The sequence below is a fragment of the Alosa sapidissima genome, chromosome 17 (genome assembly GCF_018492685.1).
Source record: "Alosa sapidissima isolate fAloSap1 chromosome 17, fAloSap1.pri, whole genome shotgun sequence".
Lineage (NCBI taxonomy): Eukaryota > Metazoa > Chordata > Actinopteri > Clupeiformes > Clupeidae > Alosa > Alosa sapidissima.
This window is the reverse complement of record NC_055973.1, coordinates 31,299,680-31,323,020: the sequence shown is the minus strand read 5'-3', so window position 1 is coordinate 31,323,020 and position 23,341 is coordinate 31,299,680. Positions and strand designations below refer to the sequence as shown.

Sequence of the window (23,341 nt, the reverse complement as noted above, 5' to 3'; positions counted from 1 at the left end):
ACACACACACACACACACACACACACACACACACATACACTTGGCTTAAGTTTGTTTAGGATTCTTATGATACGACGAGAAGGTGAAAAGGAAATTGGTGGTGGTTACAAAAAATGGTGAATTTAAACTTGAGTGCAAAAAAGCAATATTTGTTATGCATCAAGGCCTCCAAACAGACACCACCTACCCCTCAAAACAGACACCAGCTTCCCCTCCAACTCATCTGCTGTCTGTGATTGCCATGTGATTGATTTCTATGTGATTGCCATGTGATTGGTTAGCCTGGAAACCAAAACCAAACCTGACTTCGCAGAGAGTCTGGCCTAGATCCATAGGCGTACGTTTATTTCCGGGTGGGAGGGCACAGTTTAAGGTTTAAAATCATTGGAGTTCCTTTGAACCGCTTTGAACCAATCACTAATAACCGGCGTTTCGTCATACAGAGAAGTTTCTCTGCAGCACGCCCATAACAAGCACGGGTGCATCTTATCAGCAAACAATCATACGTTTCATCTGCGTAACTCTCGCCAAAATGCATCATATAGTGTTTTGTGAATGTACCCAAGTCAAACTTTCATGTAAATGCATAAGTACGTCCAAAGCGCCACTTTTAAGCTTGTATGTGTTGTCGTTTTCGGGTGAAATTACCTTTTGAATGGGATTCCTATAGGGCCACTACTTTTTTTGATACAATCGCGTCAAAATCGCTATTTTTATTGTTTAACACTATGAAGGCTCGACACAACATGAAACTTTGATCGGAGTATAATCAGTGTCTCTACACATGAATTCGAGCATTGAGAACATTGTTGGTGTACACAGAGTTTACTAAAAGAGAGGTTTTGAACAACTCACTTGTTTTTTTTGCTCGCTGCCATCTTGCCATCTTGAGTGAGTTGTCCAAAATCTTTCTTTTTAGTAAACTATGTGTACACGAACAATGTTCTTAATGCTCGAGTTCATATGTAGAGACACTGATAATGCTTCGATCAAAGTTTCAAGTTATGTGAGCCTTCTTAGTGTTTGAAAAAAAGTGATTTTGACGTGACCATGTAGCCTACTAAACTACAGTTTGACTCGGGTACGTTCGTAGCCTTTTTAAGTGACAAAATCTATGACTAAAGTTTAGCTGACGATATAACATCCTACTCCACTGTGACTTTGTTCGTGTCACTCCTGTTAATAGGCCAAACTATTATTCACATTTGCTCAAAGATTTCATAAGTAAGCCCTTTTCGCTCCCTACGTTGATGTATTTCAAGCGATCTGCTTCGGGGGCGGGGACATAGTAATTGAAACACCATGCCTGGGTACGTAATCGCTCTCAGGGACGCCCTCTGTTCGCTGGTTGGTCCAAAGATTGTTAAGGCGGAGTCGGCTGCCCAACTGCCGAAGTAAACGAGCGCGAATCAACCTATTCCAGACGGAGTACTGTAGGGAAAAGAAATCGACCGGAAGTACATAGACAGGCCAAGGCCAGGCTAGTGATTGGTTGCCATGTGATGATTTCCATGTGATTGATTGCCATGTGATGATTTCCATGTGATTGATTGCCATGTGATTGTTTGCCATGTGATTGCCATGTGATTGATTGCCATGTGATGATTTCCATGTGATTGATTGCCATGTGATGATTTCCATGTGATTGATTGCCATGTGATTGATTGCCATGTGATTGCCATGTGATTTCCATGTCGTGGTTGATTGCCATGTGATTGATTGCCATGTGATTTCCATGTGATTGATTGCAATGTGATTGATTGCCATGTGATTTCCATGTGATTGATTGCCATGTGATTGCCATGTGATTGCCAGTGAGAGCCATGCTACACCATTCTGACAGAACTGAGTTCATTTTCTAGCATCATAAATGTATTTACTTAAACACACAACAGATGCCTTCACACGTCCCAACACACATCAGATGCCTTCACACGTCCCAACACACATCAGATACCTTCACACGTCCCAACACACATCAGATGCCTTTACACGTCCCAACACACATCAGATCCCTTCACACGTCCCAACACGCATCTGATGCCTTCACACGTCCCAACACGCATCAGATGCCTTCACACGTCCCAACACACATCTGATGCCTTCACACGTCCCAACACACATCTGATACCTTCACATAAGTATAATAAGTCCCAACACACATCTGATGCCTTCACACGTCCCAACACACATCAGGTGCCTTCAGACGTCCCAACACACATCTGATACCTTCACACGTCCCAACACACATCTGATACCTTCACACGTCCCAACACATATGATGCCTTCACACGTCCCAACACACATCAGATGCCTTCACATGTCCCAACACACACAGATACCTTCACACGTCCCAACACACATCAGATACCTTCACACATCCCAACACACATCAGATACTGTACCTTCACACGTCCCAACACACATCAGATGCCTTTACACGTCCCAACACACATCAGATGCCTTCACACGTCCCAACACGCATCTAATACCTTCACACGTCCCAACACACATCAGATGGTACCTTCACATATTCAGAGTCTCCTGCCCCCCCCCCCCCTTCTATGAGCCCTATCTATCTTTCTCTCCAGGATGAAGCCCTGGCTCAGCAGCAGTGGAGAGGCCCCAGAGTGACTTGCGAGCCCCATCAGGCTGCTCTGCTCTGGGGAGGAGGGGAGGTCTGAGCCCTACCATCCCACGCGGAGGGGAAGGAGGCATGATCTGTTGTCATTCACACACACACACACACACACACACACACACAGGTCTGTCAGCACATGATGAATGAGGCTATGTGCCGACTGAGTGTATTACGTACCGAGAGAAGATGGGAGAAATGTGCTGCGTTGCAAGAGTGTGTGTGTGTGTGTGTGTGTGTGTGTGTGTGTGTGTGTGCGTGCGTAAGAGAGAGAGAGAGAGTTGGTGTGTGTGTGTGTGTGGGTGGGTCGTGGGTGGGTGAGGATGGAGGGGGGTAAAGTTGTCTCGAGGACCCTCCGCTGTTAAGGAAATAGGAAACGGTATCAGCCAACGCCTTGGGTACCAACTGACTGGATCCATCCAGACTTAACTTTGATAAATGGCACCTTCTCTGCGGCTTTCAGTCAGAGAGATGGCAGCTCTCAAGCAACGGTAATGTAATAAGCATCTAACCAAGGGAGTTGAGAAAGACAGAGAGATAGAGAGGAAGAGAGAGCGGGAGAGGGAGAGAGAGACAGACTGGGAGGGAGGAAACTGACAAGCCTATATTAGTCTTCAGATGTGGCAGACTAACTTTTAGAAGGGACTTGAGCAACTGTCGAGGATCCGCAGACAGCTGAAAGGTTTGCATAACCCCCCAAACACGACATGACACTCGCATACGATAAAATAATCTGCAGTTTAATTCATCTGACAGCTTGGCATGTCACGGGGAAAGATCTAGGAAGACAGAAAACAAAGCCTCCACTTATCTGGCAGCCAGGCAGAGCATAGGTAAACTAATCCCAACCTCGGCCGCTGTCCCAGCATGCCCCCTGCTACTGGCTGTACCCTCCATTATAAGATCAATTTGTAATTATGGTCTCCATTGCCTTAACCTGCATCTCTATCACCTTCCATTAGCGAGCAATCAGACGTGCTGGCTTCACCACGGAGCCAAAGCTGCAGCCAGACAACATGTACAAGGTTCAAAATTAAAATCAGCTAATATGTGTGTGTGTGTGTGTGCGTGTGGGGGTGTGTGTGCGTGTGCCAGTGTGTGTGTGTGTGTGTGTGAGCGTGCCAGTTGTTATTTCATCAAATTGATTGCAAATGCTGTCCTTTACAAATAACAGAAATATGAAAAACCCAACTGTCACTGCTCACTGTCATATTGCAATAAACAAATGGCAAAGCAGTAGGTGGCCAACAGAAAATATCTGATAGAGCTTTAGCTTATTGTGTTTTAAAATCACTGTTCTGTCTGATAGAGCTCCAGCTTATTGTGTTTTAAAATCACTGTTCTGTCTGATAGAGCTCCAGCTTATTGTGTTTTAAAATCACTGTTCTGTCTGATAGAGCTTCAGTTTAAATCACTGTGCTGTATGATAGAGCTCCAGTTTAAATCACTGTGCTGTCTGATAGAGCTCCAGTTTAAATCACTGTGCTGTCTGATAGAGCTCAAGTTTAAATCACTGTTCTGTCTGATAGAGCTCCAGTTTAAATCACTGTGCTGTCTGATAGAGCTCCAGTTTATTGTTTTAAAATCACTGTGCTGTATGAAACCTCAGACAAAGTTTTGTGTTTAGAGGCTCTGCCATCTCCACAGACAGCATGTTTTCATCCATCTAAACTATAGTTCTCATCCAGACTGTATGGTTTGTGCCTTCTAAACTATAGCTCTCATCCAGACTGTATGGTTTGTGCCATCTCTCATGAACAACACAGTGGGAAGCAGGTGTCGTGCCTGCAGAACCCTACATGTAAGTCATTGAATATCACTCTCTCTCTCTCTCTCTCTCTCTCTCTGTGAGTGTGTGTGTGTGTGTGTGTGAGTGTGTGAGTGTGTGTGTGTGTGTGTGTGTGTGTGTGTGTGTGAGTGTGTGTGTGATCGGGGGAATGTGACACCCACCACATTGACCTTAGAGACGAGCAGAAGGGCTCTCCTCATCTCCATAGTTATAAATCATTCATCGCCTCCCCAAAAGATTGCTCATCACATTCAAAATGATAGCTCAAGGAGACCTTCCAGTTCATGTTTTAATCTCCTCAGGCACGCCCATGTCTTTGTATCAACCCCACCATTACCTCCCTTTACTCTCCAGCTGTTCCAACAAACAAACAAACCAACTCCGTACATGTGAGCCGTTTGCACTGAGCTGCAGTCGGCCCTTTAACGTGGACTGAAAGGTACAGTCTGTGATCCTGGCGAAAGGTTGTTGATCAATGAGCTCAAAGGTACAGCCCTACCTTTAATGCACCAGAAGTAACTTGTTGATCAGCTCGAATAGTGCACAGCTTGGACCAAGCCATGTTGTTTGTTTTCATTTACAGAAGCAGGAATGTGTACAAACATTTGCCTTTTATTTACACACACCCACTCGCGCACACACACACACACACACCCACACACAGAGAGAGAGAGAGAAAGAGAGAGAGAGAGCTTGAGATCTAAGGAGCAACTTTGCTGACTTTGCTGGGGGGAAGTGCACTGGTTACGGACTGCAGACTGCTCCTCTGACAGGCGTGAGACACACACACACACACACACAGAGAGAGAGAGAGAGTTACGGACTGCAGACTGCTCCTCTGACAGGCCTGAGACCAAACCAACACCAATTAAAACACTTGAGATGGAAACGACAAAAACAAGAGCCATGCTTATTCTGTGTCACGACACGCCAGTCAGTGCTTCGGACGAGACGAGACGAGACGAGACGAAGGCGATGAGAGGCCGCTGCTCGTGGACCCTGAGCTGGTAATTAAGGCTGACATGTCTGACCGTGTCACACCTGGGCGACTTCCTAAGCAATTAGCAGCACTGCATCACCAATAAGCCAACGACTCCAGCACACACACACACACGCACGCGGCTACCTATGCACACCTCCAGCACACACACACACGCATGCGGCTACCTATGCACACCTCCAGCACACACACACACGCATGCGGCTACCTATGCACACCTCCAGCACACACACATACTGTACACACGCATGCGGCTGCCTATGCACACCTCCAGCACACACATATACGCACACACGCATGCGGCTACCTATGCACACCTCCAGCACACACATATATACACACACGCATGCGGCTACCTATGCACACCTCCAGCACACACACATACGCATGCGGCTACCTATGCACACACATACACACACACACGCATGCGGCTACCTATGCACACCTCCAGCACACACACACACGCATGCGGCTACCTATGCACACCTCCAGCACACACATATACACACACACGCATGCGGCTACCTATGCACACCTCCAGCACACACATATACACACACACGCATGCGGCTACCTATGCACACCTCCAGCACACACATATACGCACACACGCATGCGGCTACCTATGCACACCTCCAGCACACACACATACTGTACACACGCATGCGGCTACCTATGCACACCTCCAGCACACACACATACGCACACACGGATGCACACACGCCGCACAATCACACACGTGCACGCACACACACACACACACACACACACACACACACACACACACACAAGCCTTGCCTGTGTTGTACCACTCAATTGCGTGTGTATTACATAAGCCTGTGGGGGTTGTGCAACCATGCAAAACCATGAGCGCGCCCTGCCCCCAGAGAGTGACAGTACTGCGAGAGCGCTCCCCCCCTCCTGCCCTCTCTGTCACTCTCGGTGTGATCAAAGCCCAAACTGACCAGGAGGCCGACACTCCGACAGGCAGCTTTTTGCTCTGCCAATCCTGCAAGGATGTCAGAGTCGGGCTGATTATTTCGGTGGCCAAACGGTGAGCCCTGCCCAGTCCACTGTACACAGTCAGCTTCTCTGTGCATTCCTTCTGTGCCTTCTGTGAGTGCATGTGTGTGTACATAAACTCCGAGTGTGTGATTGCATGTCTGATTATGTCTGTGTGAATATTTACAGTCTGTGTGGATGAAAGAGATGTGAGCATGTGTGAGAGTTTATGTTACTATGAATAATCTATGAATAATCTAACAATAATCTATGAATAATCATGAAAATAAACGTGTGTAAAAGTGTGTGTTTAATATTGTGTGTGTGTGTGTGTGTGCGTGTGTGTGTTTGTGTCCATGCATATGTACAATGTCTGACACCTCGACACACTGATTTGTAGCAGGGGTGTGTGTTTCACAAAGATCAGGATGCAGGAGGATTTGTGCAGAGAGCACTGATTAAGACTTGGAGACAATGAGGAATGGAAGTGCTGCGGATCAGCTGAGCGCGACAGGATCTGTCCCCTTGCCAGTCAACTCAGCAGCTGTGAAGGAAATGAGTCGTGTGTGTGAGATGTGACTCCTCTCCTCTCCCTTATCTCACCCTTTGAGCCGTGCCCCCCCCCCCCCTGTCACAAACCCATTTATCATATTTTGTTTTGTGTGCGGCAGCTCACTGGAATGTTTTTAATTGCAGACTGCTTTGTCTTGTTGCCGTGGGTTACAAAAGCCTCTGACGTGGTTAGCATGGACTGAATCGGTGCTAGGTTTGGCCTGGTGTTTTGAACCTGTTTCTCATACACACACACACCTTTCCATGTAGCTACTGTATACACAAGTGCAAGAACAGTACATGCACACACACACCAACATACTGACATGTGAATGCACACGCTTGGTATGTGTGTATATTTACATATACACATAAATACACTTGTAAACACAAGCACACTCGCTGGCACGGGGAGAAACCCAAGCTCCATCTTTGGGCTCATACGCGCTTTCTTCCGAGCAATCAAAAGTGATTGACACAACAGGATGTTGACAGCATGAGCTGCGCTCAGTGAGAGCGGCTAGCGCGCTCTGCATCCCGATGAGAGCAGGTCCGGGCGGGGAGGGGAGGGGAGTGGACGCCAGCATGGAATCTGGGACAAGCCTAGCGGTGATGAATGAAAGCCGCCACACATTGGTTAATGGAGAGGAGGTCAACGCTTTGATTAGCCAATAAAGAAAGTTGAAAAAATCACGGGGAGCAACAGCATTTTTCAGACGGAGAGAGCTTCCATTATGAGAGCTTCCCGCCTCTGGATGATGTGAGCATTTGAGACTCAAACTCTCAAGAAACAACAGGACCTATTGGCTTCCAGAGTATATCTCAAAGGGTTGATAACACTTAAAAAGTCCCAGTGGGTATTAAAAACCATGTTCTTCACCAAAAAAGAAAAAAAAATCCAATTTCCCCTCGTAACATTTTGATGCGTGAAAATTGGTAAGATCACAAAGAATCTGATAATATTTTTTATTTTTTTAAATCCAAATCCTCGCTCTCTCTCTCTCTCTCTCTCTCTCTCTCTCTCTCTCAAGCTTTCCAGATATATTACATTTTTATCATCTCGATCACTCTTGGAGATCACTCTGCCTACCCGAGTTTTTGACGTTTCAAAAAAAAAAAAAACCTGGTGACATTTTACACACGACTGTCTCCTCCTCCTCTTCCTGTTTGCATACCAATGGCCGGAGCTGTCGTCTGCTCAGGCCTTCTGGACATGCGGCTGCTGTCTCTCCCAGACAAAAGCGCCATATTGCCGGCTTGTCTGGCCCTCTGCGTTTTAATGGTGACGCCGTTGTTTACTTCCCCGAGCGCTCACGAGCATGTCGCCGCTTGTAAAACACGAGGAGTCGCGTCGGCAAGCGATGTCGCCACAGCTCAAGGTGTGTTCCTTGACCGTCACTTCAGTGAGTCGTGTCACACCAACAAATTATATCCTCACTGGAAGGGTGTGTGGGGAGGAGAGCTTGCGTAGCTCTAGGTTAAACAGCTGGGGGCGGGGGCTTGAATTTGCAGTGCTCCGGGTGGGGAGAGCACCAAGGTCAACAGGGCTGTCCAATTAAGCAGCTCGCCGAAGCCGCCCCTGTCCCCGGCCGGGCACCTTTAAAGAGAGCTAAAGGTGGGATGTAGACGCCGCTTGTAAAGGTCGCCCGCTACGCTTCTAATGAACCGCAAGCGCAAAAACAGCCCTCAGATGACAGCGACGGATAACTCTTCTTTTCCTTCATCTCAATTCAAACAGGGCTTGGTCTCTGTTGAGCTGTCTGTTTTTTACTGTTACGCACATAATGTGGAATTATTTGTTTGCTTGCGCACAGATGCAAAAATAATACATGTGAGTGAGGAGCTCCTGCGACTCAAAGCTATCATCAGAGCTCACACATTATGCCCAACGAGAGTGCATCAATCATACAGCTCTATTATCTGCTCCAGGCTTGTGATATCTGCCTGTGTGAGGCACATTGAAGGGGCTGTATTCAATTAACTTTACTGTAATATATTCAAACACACGATTTTCTGTCACATCCTACCGCCGAAGACACTATAGTGTTTTCCTGTGGAAGTCGGAGAAAAAAAGGTCAAGTAAAGATGAAGCAACACATCTGCTTACGGTGGAGGTAAACGGCCTCGCAAATACTCTGAATCAGGCAACATTGATTGTCTGTGTATTGACCTGAATTGTGGCTCCTGCAGCCGGACTCCCAGAGGAAGATGGGACAGAGAGAGAGAGTGAGAGAAAGAGGGAGAGAGTGAGAAAGAGAAAAAGAGAGTGAGAGAAAGAGGGAGAAAAAGTAATAGTGGAGAGGATCAGCACAGAATAAAGGCACAGACACAAACAGAATGGAACACAGAGGAGGAAGAGAGAGAGAGAATGGAACAGAGAGAAGAGAGAGAGAGAGAGAGAGAATGGAACACAGAGGAGAGGAAGAAGAGAGAGAATGGAACAGAGAGGAGAGAAAGGAGAGAGAGAATGGAACAGAGAGGAGAGGAAGAAGAGAGAGAGAGAGAGAATGGAAAAATACAGAAAAGAGCGATCAAATTCTGGAAACACCTGAAAAGTAGTGACCCCTGCTCATTCCATTATAAAGCCCTTCAGTACCAGGAGATGAACAAAGAAAAATGTCCCCTAACTAAGCTGGTCCTGAGTTTGATCTCATCAGACCACTCCACACACACGAATGCCCCACTGACACCGCAGAATCTGAATCACAAAGCAACTGAAATTAGGATAAACCAAATTACAAAAACTATTAAACAAAATTACATAATCCACTGGAAGAATCAAACAAAAAATCAAAGTAAAATGCAATTCTATTTGGCCTTAAACAGAGAATATCAGCTAGCACCCTACCTGACACACATTCAAGACAAAAACCTGAGAACCACACTGACAAAGTACAGACTCAGTGAACATAGCCTGGCAATAGAAATGGGAAGGCACAGACAAACATGGCTGCCGAAAGATACTAGACTGTGCCACCACTGTGACCTAGACTAGAAAAACCGCACTCTCAAGTATATTCTCTTTACTTATTTATTAATGCCATGTCCACAGACGCGTTTCGGCCTAAGCCATCGTCAGTGTGTAGTGTGACTACCAACATGAATGCTTTTTATCATTGAAGGGGCAAAGGGTTACAGGTGAACACATGAGGTCATCAGGTGAGCTGCACCCAAGGGTGCGCTGCACCAACAGTTGTACAACATATTTGCACACAAAAGACACAATACATCAGACTATAGTAAATAGACACATGCAAACCCTATCAAACAGTTGCCAAATTAAACAGCATAGATTGATTAAAGAAAAATGGAAAATAAAATAAATAATAATATAATAATAACCTAAATCCAATTGATTGACACATTATATAGGCTAAACAAAAAATGCAAACATGCAAAAATAGGATGATGGTGGCAACAGTGCACCCATCTTCTCAGCCCCTTCTCTGGCATCCTACGTGTTAATGCATTAATCAGCACACCACCACATAGGTTATACATTACATACAGCTCAGTGAATAGATATGCATTACACAAAGGTCATAGAAACTCACAAGAAGCAATTTAAAACCAGTGCATGTAACTCTAATAACCATACTACTGTTTACTGCTCAGTACATACAGTGCATGTAACTCTAATAACCATACTACTGCCTACTGCTCAGTACATACAGTGCATGTAACTCTAATAACCATACTACTGCCTACTGCTCAGTACATACAGTGCATGTAACTCTAATAACCATACTACTGTCTACTGCTCAGTACATACAGTGCATGCAACTCTAATAACCATACTACTGTCTACTGCTCAGTACATACAGTGCATGCAACTCTAATAACCATACTACTGTCTACTGCTCAGTACATACAGTGCATGTAACTCTAATAACCATACTACTGTCTACTGCTCAGTACCTACAGTGCATGCAACTCTAATAACCATACTACTGTCTACTGCTCAGTACATACAGTGCATGTAACTCTAATAACCATAATACTGTCTACTGCTCAGTACATACAGTGCATGTAACTCTAATAACCATACTACTGTCTCCTGCTCAGTACATACTGTACAGTGCATGTAACTCTAATAACCATACTACTGTCTACTGCTCAGTACATACAGTGCATGTAACTCTAATAACCATACTACTGTCTACTGCTCAGTACATACAGTGCATGCAACTCTAATAACCATACTACTGTCTCCTGCTCAGTACATACAGTGCATGTAACTCTAATAACCATACTACTGTCTACTGCTCAGCCAGCTCTTTAGGGATGACTTAAAATGATCAGTATTGTCTGTTGTCAGTCACACTACACACTGACGATGACTTAGGCCGAAACGCGTCTGTGGACATGGCATTAATAAATAAGTAAAGAGAATATACTTGAGAGTGCGGTTTTTCTATTCTAAGTTGTCACCTCTTAACTCCCGAAATTGTTGTGAGAGTTGAAGTTGAGCGCGCCTGTTCTCACAACCACTGTGACCTAAACACAGTAGATAGAGATACGTACACTTCCTGACACAGTACACAAAATATGTTAACATTAGGAGAACTGAATAAGAGATGAATAATGTCCTCCCTGAATTCCTGCAAGCGAGCGATGAGGAGAGGCTTTCATTCCTCACTGGAGAGAAAGAGAAATGCCTCCTCCTTGCCGCTTGAATTTCCCCATGGGGATCAATAAAGTATCTATCTATCTATCTATCTATCTATCTATCTATCAATATGTATATTCCTGCCATAATGAAAGGACCTGCTGATGTGAAACTTACATTACCTAAATATGAACATACTCATACATACACACAGACACACACACAGACACACACACACACACACACACACACACACACACACACATGAACACATGCCCACACAAACACACACACACACACACACACACCCCTCTCCATTGCCATAGTTCATAATTCATATTTGTGTACAATTATCATTATTCTGTTTTATTTGTGTGTTTCCTCCTCTTCCCCATTTGATGTGTTTGACCCAAATGCTTTGGCAATACTGTACAACGTTATGGTCATGCTAATAAAGCTCCTTTTGAATTTGAATTTGAATTGAATCGAACAGAGAGGAGAGGAAGGAGAGAAGAGAGGGAATGGAACAGAGAGGAGAGGAGAGAGGGAATGGAACAGAGAGGAGAGGAAGAAGAGAGGGAGTGGAACAGAGAGGAGAGGAAGAAGAGAGAGAGAGAGAGAGAGAGACAATGGAACAGAGAGGAGAGGAGAGAGGGAATGGAACAGAGAGGAGAGGAAGAAGAGAGAGAGAGAGAGAGAGAGAGAGAGACAACGGAACAGAGAGGAGAGGAGAGAGGGAATGGAACAGAGAGGAGAGGAGAGAGGGAATGGAACAGAGAGGAAAGAAAGAAGAGAGGGAATGGAACAGAGATGAGAGGAGAGGAGAGTAGGAAATGGAGGCGGTGAGTACTCAAGCAGGCAAGTAAGAGCAGGAATGAGACAGAGAGAGAGAGAGAGAGAGAGAGAGAGAGAGAGACAGAGAGAGAGAGAGTGACAGAGAGAGAGAGAGAGAGAGAGAGAGAGAGAGAGTGCGAGAGAGCAAGAGAGAGAGCGAGAGTGACAGAGAGAGATATAGAGCAAGGCAGAGAGATATAGAGTGAGAGAGGGAGCGAGAGTGTGTGAGAGCAAGGCAGAGACGGATGACTGAGTGAGAATACGGGAGCATTAGAAGGGACAGCCAGTGAGGCGTCTCAAAGGGAAAGTGTGCTCTTGCGTGGCCTAACAGAGTGACAGCCTCCCTTTCTCTCCTCCACAACCACCAACCAACACACACACCCCACACACAGACTCCTCACACACACACACACCACACACACACACTCCCCACACACACACACACCACACACACACACACACACACACACACCCCACACACACCCCACACACAGACTCCTCACACACACACTCCACACACACACACTCCCCACACACACACACACCCCACACACACACACACACACACACACACCCCACACACACACACACACCCCACACACAGACTCCTCACACACATACACACCACACACACACACTCCACACACACAGACTCCCCACACACACACCACACACACACACTCCACACACACACACACTCCCCACACACACACACACACACACCCCACACACACACACACCCCACACACACACACACACACTCCCCACACACACACACCCCACACACACACACATCGTGATGATGGAGGAGGAGTACAGACACTCTCCCTTTTCGCTCCCAACCCCAGGCCTGGACCGCACTACACCAGAAAATACCACACCATACCGCACCACATCATACCGCACCACACCATACCACAAAATACCACATCATACCGCACCACACCATACCACAAAATACCACATCATACCGCACCACACCACACCACAAAATACCACGCTACACCACATCATACCGCACCACACCATACCACAAAATACCACATCATACCGCACCACACCATAACACAAAATACCACATCATACCGCACCACATCATACCGCACCACACCACACCACACCACAAAATACCACGCCACACCACATCATACCGCTCCACACCATACCACAAAATACCACGCCACACCACATCATACCGCACCACACCATACCACAAAATACCACATCATACCGCACCACACCATAGCACAAAATACCACATCATACCGCACCACATCATACCGCACCACACCATACCACAAAATACCACATCATACCGCACCACATCATACCACAAAATACCACGCCACACCACATCATACCGCACCACACCACACCACAACACACACACACCGCACCACACCTCACCACACCACAATACACCGCAGCCCACTTTCTCGTTGGGCCACTGCTAACCCAGAATACGGGTTGCGGCAGCGTCTTCGTGGAGGATATCCCGCCGTACCTGCTGCTATTTTGAGGAGCCACGGTCAGGCGCTGAGGAGCCACGGTCAGGCGCTGAGGCCGGCCGGATGTCTCACGTGTTAGTCACGCTTCGCCGTTACACTGAGCCCTTTGGCTTATGAGAATTTCATAGCGTTGAGCTCTGAGTTACATGCCTGTATGTGTCTACATCTCAATCAATGTCCAAGACATGAACACACCAATATACTCATATAATACACATACACCTACACCCAGGCGTGTCCATTAATAACACACACATAGAGCGTGCATTCTGTTTGCATGATATGGAGATGTACACTATAACCCTCTAGTTACCGGCAGCCTTGTATTCTTTCATTCTCTGTAACGCCTCCCTTTGCCAATAAAAGAGCTCGTTACCTAGCATCTCATAAAGTTGTCATTGTGAAGTATAAAATGGCAAAAGATGATTTTTCCTTATCTTTATCAGATGTATAGGCGGGCGTTGATCACACATATAATAGAGATCCATATTGTACGTGTGTATGTGAAAACGCCTGATGAATTGATGATGTTGTCTTGACTACCCTGGGCCACTACACGTACGTTTTCTACTCTCACAATTGCCTGAGAAAACCACCTGGTCACTGCATGCCCACGGCAGCACTCCACAACAAGTCCCCCTCCTCCTCCCCCACCTCCTCCTCATCCTCCTCCTCCTCATCCTCCTCCCCCACCTCCTTCACCTCTTCATCCTCCTCCTCTTCCTCCTCCTCCTCCCCCACCTCCTCCTCCTCCTCCTCCTCTCCCTCCTCCTCCCCCACCTCTTTCACCGTCTCCTCTTCATCCTCCTCCTCTTCCTCCTCCTCCCCCACCTCCTCCTCCTCCTCCTCATCCTCCTCCCCCACCTCCTTCACCTCTTCATCCTCCTCCTCTTCCTCCTCCTCCTCCCCCACCTCCTCCTCCTCCTCCTCTTCCTCCTCCTCCCCCACCTCCTTCACCTCTTCATCCTCCTCCTCTTCCTCCTCCTCCTCCCCCACCTCCTCCTCCTCCTCCTCTCCCTCCTCCTCCTCCTCCCCCACCTCCTTCACCGTCTCCTCTTCCTCCTCCTCCTCTTTCTCCTCCTCCTCCTCCTCCCCCACCTCCTCCTCCTCCCCCACCTCCTCCCCTGGGTCTGAGAGAGGTTAGCTGATTCAGACCCAGTAAACGGAGGCATGAGTGCCTGCAGTCATACATGCTTGATATGAGATCTATAAAATCCGTGTTGTGCACTTTGCAGCCAGGGTCAGAAGACCACCTTGGTGCGAGTCCAGTCCCCCAGCGCACTCCTGGCCACTTTATCACACCAATAATTACTTGTCCCATTCGACAAGCACTTCTAATCCAACATCCTCCGTCTACAGCAGGAGATGGCTGCTGACTGGGCTGGTGAGGTGAGGTGTTAGACGACAAGCAAAGTCCTTTTAGGCAAGTCCCTCCACTTGGCGGCCATATTACAACGGTTTTTGGACACTTATCTGGCATCTATTTCGGCAGAAATGCGCGTGCGCAAGGCTTCACGACACCAATCTTGCTCCAGTGGCGAGATCACGATTGGCACATGTCTTCACAACACACCACATGATTGGCTCAATGTATTCACAACACAGCACATGATTGGCTCAGTGTATTCACATGTCGACGTTTTGCCGCGGAAGGGGTGTGGATATGCGTAGACAACTGCCATGTTGCCATTACAACCTATTCCCATGCATTTCTATAAAGGAGTTTTTGAGTGCTGTGTCTCCGCATTAGAAAGTTTCTGCAACAAGCAGGCCTTTCTAAGGTTTTAAAGGGAATGTGCACATGCAAGTGAGGAGACCTTTCTAAGGTTTTAAAGGTGCCATATGTAATGTCCGCCAAAAAATCAATTCATACTCCACATTCCATAAAAGATGGGGGCAGTATACCTCCAGAAAGTGAGTTGGTCTACCCTAGAGTAACAACCGAGACACGTGTATTGCAGTTTGGCTGGCGGTTATGTTGCCCGCAGACGGCCTCCCATGGCTGAAACTGGTATTATGACACCTGTCGGGCTGTGGCTAGTAATTTAGCATGCTAATTCAGGTTGATATCTCTGCAGCACTACACCTTGTCATTTTTTTTAATGACATCATCACCCTTATTTCTTCTCATTCTTTTGATGCGTGTAGCTCATTTTTTGGATATTTTTACCTCAATTCTTACACATGGCACCTTTAAAGGGAATGCGCATTTGATGCAGGACAGAAAACATGTTGAACAATGTATGCCCCACCACGCATGTGATGTGGCCACAACAGGACTCCAGCCATAACAAACTATCGTCAGAGTCCAGGAGGCAGGCTGACATGAAATGAAATAGTCTCCCCATAGTTTGGACTGGATGCCCTCTCTCCAGCATGGTAACATCAAGAGCCTTACTGTGAAAACTACAGTGACACTCAACATGTTCTAATCCTAATGCCTGCTCTCTAATCAATTACCGAAATAACTACTGTAAGCACTGAAATAATGAATTATTGAACAAACAAACAAACAAACAAACAAACCAAAGTAAATAAATAAACTCACACAGGGCTTACTGGATTAAAGTAAATAAATAAACTCACACAGAGTTTACTGGATTACCTGTCCTCACTCCATCTAGCACATGATCAGTTTCAGAAACTGATGAGCGATCTGGCCTGGGTGCGGCGCGGGCGATTGAGGGACTGCAGTGATTTCTATCGCGCAGGTTTCCTGACACCCGAGGGAGCAGCTTTAAATCCCGTCTTTGAGAGGGGAGAGCTCTGCCAAGATTATGGCCTGCGGTCTGGGCGCTGGTGCTGGGGATGGAAACCGGCCTCTCTAAAGTCCTGCATCTGATGGAGACTCCTGATAACACCTGCTGCCAGGCCCAAGCTCATCACCCCCCTCTCCCTCCACATAACCCCCCGTCCACATCACCCCCCACACCCCCACATCACCCCCTCCTTCACCTCCACATCACCCCCCCCCTCCTCCTCCACATCAAACTCTGCATTACAGGTAAATTCTCACTTATACAGTTCAATTTCTTTGAACTTAACTTTTGGACTTTTGAATTCTTGTGAAAAAACACAGTAAGTAAAAAGTAAACGAGATAAATAAGTAATATGCTGTATGTCTTAATTAATCGTAATGTGAAATAATTGTTTATACTGTCAATACATTTATTTTAACTAGAGTAATGCTCTAAAATAACCAAATTAAACAGATCTAATTATCTACCATGTCATTCATTTATCTCAAAAATCGCTGATATACCACTCATCAACACACACATACATACACGTACACACACACAGACAAACACACACACACACACACACACACAAAAAAAATATTGCCAAACTTAGAGGGCTGATGTCAAAAGATGATTTAGAAAAACTCATTCATGCATTTATCTCCAGCAGGGTTGATTACTGCAATGGATTTTCACAGGCCTTCCTAAAAAGACTATCAAACAGCTTCAGGTGATACAAAATGCAGCAGCTAGGCTTCTCACAAAAACTAAAAGAACTGACCACATTCCTCCAATTCTTAAGTCCCATGCTTTCTGCTAACTGCACTGAGTTATAATTTCTGAATCTGTCTTGAAAATTATTCTACCTTGTGTCTTTTATTTTGTCTTTTTAATCATTCTCTATTTTTAAATGATTTTACCTTGTGTGTTTTATGTTTTCTTTTATTATTATCTTTACCTTTTGAACTATTCTTTGACTATAATGCCCTTCTATGCTTTTATTTTTTATTATTGTTTGGTTTTGTTTATGTAAAGCCCATTGAATGACCTCTGTGTATGAAATGCTCTATAAAAATAAACTTGACTTGACTTGACTTGACTTGACACACATACCCACACACACACACATACGCACACGCGCACGCTCGCACACATGTGGGTGTCAGGAGCCAGATGATGCATCCTGCTGCCTGGACGAATGTGATCAACACATCAGGTGTGGCGTGTGTGTGAAGACGAGCTCCATCCGTCACACCACAACACAAAACTAACGTCCAGCCCTCCTTCTCCCTGAGGTGATCGATGGCGTCGGCGGCCATACATCATCCCCCCGAGAGGAATACCTCACTTCACCCCACCTCTGCTCAGCGCAGAAGAGAAGACCAATCCCAGCGCAGAGTGATGCGAGGCCAGGCCCATGGCGCATGTCTACTATGATGCGAGGCCAGGCCCATGTCTACTATGATGCGAGGCCAGGCCCATGTCTACTATGATGCGAGGCCAGGCCCATGGCGCATGTCTACTATGATGCGAGGCCAGGCCCATGTCTACTATGATGCGAGGCCAGGCCGATGGCCCATGTCTACTATGATGCAAGGCCAGGCCCATGTCTACTATGATGCGAGGCCAGGCCGATGGCCCATGTCTACTATGATGCAAGGCCAGGCCCATGTCTACTATGATGTGAGGCCAGGCCGATGGCCCATGTCTACTATGATGCAAGGCCAGGCCCATGTCTACTATGATGTGAGGCCAGGCCGATGGCCCATGTCTACTATGATGTGAGGCCAGGCCCATGGCCCATGTCTACTATGATGTGAGGCCAGGCCCATGGCCCATGTCTACTATGATGTGAGGCCAGGCCCATGGCCCATGTCTACTATGATGTGAGGCCAGGCCCATGGCCCATGTCTACTAGCTCTGCGTGCTTCTGTGTCAAAGATCTGTAAGCTGCATTAAAAAAAAAAAAAAAAAAACGTGACCCAGTAAGTAGAGGGATTATGGCTCTCGATTAGAATGTGTGCTGAAGCTCGCTCTGCTCGTAGAGACCACCCTTCACCAGGCCGGGGGATGGGGCACGACAGCTGGAGCCATCCACAACAAAAAGCAGAGAGAGAAAGCAAAATCATAGTGCTTGACAAAAAACTGTGTGTGTGTGTGTGCGTGTGTGTGTGTGTGCGTGTGTTTGTCAGTGTGTGTACGTGTGGGTGTGTATGTTTATGTGTGTGTGTGTGTTTGTGTGCCTGTCAGTGTGTGTGCATGTATGTGTGTGCGCGTGCGCGTGCGTGAGTGTGTGTGCGCGCGTGTGAGTGTGTGAGTGTGTGTGTGTGTGTGTGTGTGTGTGTGTGTGTGTGTGTGTGTGTGTGTGTGCGCGCGCGTGAGTGTGTGTGTGTGTGTGTGTGTGATAAACTGCATATGAGTATGCTGTGCAAGGGAGTGTGAAGGAGAACATTTGCCATTCCTGTTTCTGCACCTTTCATGAATAGGTTGGAAAGAAACACTGCTGGAAAAAGCACAACAACTGCAACTTTAAATCTCCCTCGTCAGTCTGCACCACAGACAGGTAGTGTAGGCAGGAGGCAGCCGCACTGAGCTGTGTTTGCTAGCACTTCACTGGGATATGAGAGAGAGAGAGAGAGAGAGAAGGAGAGAGAGAGAGGAGAGAGAAAAGGAGAGAGAGAGAGAGAAGGAGTGAGAGAGGAGAGAGAGAAAAAGGAGAGAGAAAGAGAGAGAAGGAGAGGAGAGAGAGAAGGAGAGAGAGAGAGAGAAGGAGAGAGAAAGGAGAGAGAGGAGAGAGAGGAGAAAGGAGAGAGAGAAGGAGAAAGGAGAGAGAGAAGGAGAGAGAGAGAGAAAGGAGAGGAGAGAAATGGGGAAAGAGAGGGAGATGTGTTCCAGCGTGACAAATGGCCAATGAAAACTGCTCTGTTTGGGACGCTGTGCTCTACAGTACAGGAGACTAGAGGCCACTCTTAAACACAAATAAGACGTCCAGCCTTGTGTTAGATACAACTTCATAATGGAAGCATGCAGACGTTTGTTTGGAGCTTCAGTACATGCAGACGTTTGTTTGGAGCTTCAGTACATGCAGACATTGCCAGTCACCTTTTCCGTCTCTTCACAAAGCTGCTCGCATGAGCTGTCCTGACGGGAAACACCTTATATGGCCATTCAATCTTCTACTGGAAAATTGATTGATGCACATATATTTGCATCTATTAAATTTCTATATATGTGCGTGTGTCTGTAAACGTTGCCCTGACGACCTTACGTTTTGATCCTACAGCTGATCAGAACTCCCTAGATCAGGAGAATGTCCATTTTTAACTCTTCCCTAGATCAGGAGAATGTCCATTTTTAACTCACATAACACAGTGGATGGGAACACACACAGATGTACAAGGATATACAGTATATATATATATATATAATATGAACACACACAGATGTACAAGGATATATATATATATATATAATATGAACACACACAGATGTACAAGGATATATATATATATATATATATATATATATATATATATATATATAATATGAACACACACACCCCGCTACTGTGTTCTGCTTGTACGTCCAGTAAGAGCACTAGTGAACCACCAGTCAGTAAGAACACTAGTGAACCACCGGTCAGTAAGAGCACTAGTGAACCACCGGTCAGTAAGTGCACTAGTGAACCACCAGTCAGTAAGTGCACTAGTGAACCACCGGTCAGTAAGAACACTAGTGAACCACCGGTCAGTAAGTGCACTAGTGAACCACCAGTAAGAACACTAGTGAACCTCCAGTAAGAACACTAGTGAACCTCCAGCCACCGGTCAGTAAGAACACTAGTGAACCACCAGCCACCGGTCAGTAAGAACACTAGTGAACCACCAGCCACCGGTCAGTGCTGTGCTTTTGGTGACTATATTATCCCAGCACACTAGCAGGCCTCCACAGGGGAGGATTAAATGTGTGTGTGTGTGTGTGCGTGTGCGTGTGTGTGTGTGCGTGTGCGTGTGCGTGTGCGTGTGCGTGTGCGTGTGTGTGTGTGTGTGCGTGTGTGTGTGTGTGTGTGTGTGTGCGTGTGTGTGTGGCGCAGGGGGGGGGGGACTGATTGCTTCTCAGGCTGACCTACATGACCACACTGGAGTGAGGCTTGGACTTTGACATACATTTCTCCATCCCCACAAGTCCCCCAGTGACCGTCAGTTAGAAAGCCCCCATTACACACACACACACCATCATTGCACAGCAACAGGAAAGAAAGATGAACAGAGTGAATGAGGAAGAGAGGAATTATCACAAACATAGATGGAGAGAGCAAGAGACGGAGAGAGAGAACGAGTGAGTCAAAAACAGCGCTGAGAGATGGAGAGAGAGAGACAGAGAGAGAGAAAAAGGAAGATCCTTCAACAGCAATCAGAAAGCACAAGAGAGATGGGGAGAGAGAGAGATGGGGAGAAAGAGAGATGGGGAGAGAGAGAGATGGGGAGAGAGAGGGTGAGAGAGAAAGAGAGAGAGGAAGTGGTGAAAAAATAAAACCGAGGGAGGAAGTGCAAAAAGAGAAAGAGTCCAGCTGGAATTCTTCGCTCTCCTCCTGACCCTGGCACAAAAGGACGAGTGCAATGGACGCGCGTGTTAACAGCAGGATTCCATTTAGGCAATTGCACTGCTGTCCCAATAGTGGACCTCTCCCAGGCTCTTTACCCCATCACCTCACCACTGTCAGCACACACACACACACGCACGCACGCACGCACACACACACACACGCACACACACACGCACACGGACACGCACGCGCACACACACACGCACGCACGCACGCACACACACACACACACACACGCACACACACACGCACGCACGCACGCACGCACACACACACACACACACACGCACACACACACGCACACGGACACGCACGCGCACACACACACACACAGAAATGAGTACTCCCCTCCCCCACACACACACAGAAATGAGTACCCCCCCCACACACACACACAGACAGACACACACACACACACACGCACACGGACACGCACGCGCACACACACACACACAGAAATGAGTACTCCCCTCCCCCACACACACACAGAAATGAGTACCCCCCCCCCCCCCCCCCACACACACACACAGACAGACACACACACACACACACACACACATACACACGCACACACAGAAATGAGTACTCCCCTCCCCCACACACACACAGAAATGAGTACCCCCCCCCACACACACACACAGACAGACACACACACACACACACGCACACGGACACGCACGCGCACACACACACACACAGAAATGAGTACTCCCCTCCCCCACACACACACAGAAATGAGTACCCCCCCCCCCCCCCCCACACACACACACACACATGCATGTATGCAAAGGCAAACACATGCTTGAGCACACACACACACACACACACAGTGAAAACAGGCCTGCAGTCATGCGTTTGCCTGCCAAGGGAAAAACCCTGATGCACAAAAGAGCTCAAAAAGAGACTAAAGTCCATGTACACGTCCCATTAAAGCAACATCTTAACGGCTCCAAATCACTGGAAGCCAGAAATTGCACTAAATGACAGCACATAAAGACTACAAAAGTAACAGCAGTCATCTGCTCTTGTTTAAACCCTAACAATATTGGAGTTTACTGTCAAACACAATGCAGTTAGAGTTGAATGTTTGCAATTAATATCTTGCATGGAACCACAGCACATGGCGTCCTTTAAGTAATTTATCTCTAATAACGAAATCATTGGGGTAACAAATGCTCTTAATAACAACGCAATCTCAGTTCTCACACAATTTCATCGAGGTGTGCCCATCAGTAATAAAGCACGGCTGCAATTTTCTGCCGTGTGCCAAAATATTTGTGCTCTAGTGTGATTCAAATTGCTGTGAATATTGTGCTGAGGCATTTAAAAGGAGATCCATCACCTGGTCCTCCACTCGGTTTAAAGGCTTTCAGTGGTGTATTGGGAGAGGCAGCGGAGCCATTAGGTCTAACGCCGCGTGGCTGTCATCTACGCTAACACCAGACATTGCCAATTACTTCTGTGGTGGTTAAAAAAAGCATGCGAAACCTACTGATTGCACAAACAAAATGGTTTACAAAGGGAGCATCTTATTTCATAAGGTATGTGTGAATTTGTGTGTGTGTGCCTGTTTCTCCCATTCTCTCTCTCTCTAGCTATCTGTGTATGTGTGTGCCTGTCTCTCTTCCTCTCTCTAGTGTGTGTGTGTGTGTGTGTGTGCGTGAGTGCACACGTGTGTGTGTGTGTGTGTGTGAGAGAGAGAGAGTTTGTGTGTATATATCTCGCTGCTGCAACATCAAAGCAGTGAGATGGCAGAAGCATGGAGTAGTCTTGTCTTAGATATGTCACAGCAAAGTTTACTTTTAAGGAGCCAGTGAAGATAAAAAGCTGGCGCCTGGCATGAAAGCTTGTTGCCTTCATTTTGTCATAAACAAATATGTTGTAATTGCAGCTTCTCTCGAAAGGCACCACCTCTCGTACTTTGAAGAGGTGGAGTAATTATGTTCTCAGATAATGGATCGCATGTGAAATGATTAATTACTCTGCTGTGTGCTGAGAGGATGCAGTCTGCCTCCGCTCCCAAAATGATGGCAGCCCCTCCCCCACCTCACAAAGCCCCCGC

General features: G+C 46.8%; 1 protein-coding gene across 2 annotated transcripts in view; it reads right to left on the bottom strand.

The window, feature by feature from the left end:
- The window catches only part of cntnap2a (contactin associated protein 2a), a 359,439-nt gene that overhangs the window by 318,671 nt on the left and 17,427 nt on the right, over nucleotides 1-23,341 (bottom strand). The gene's annotated exons all lie outside the window — the stretch shown is intronic.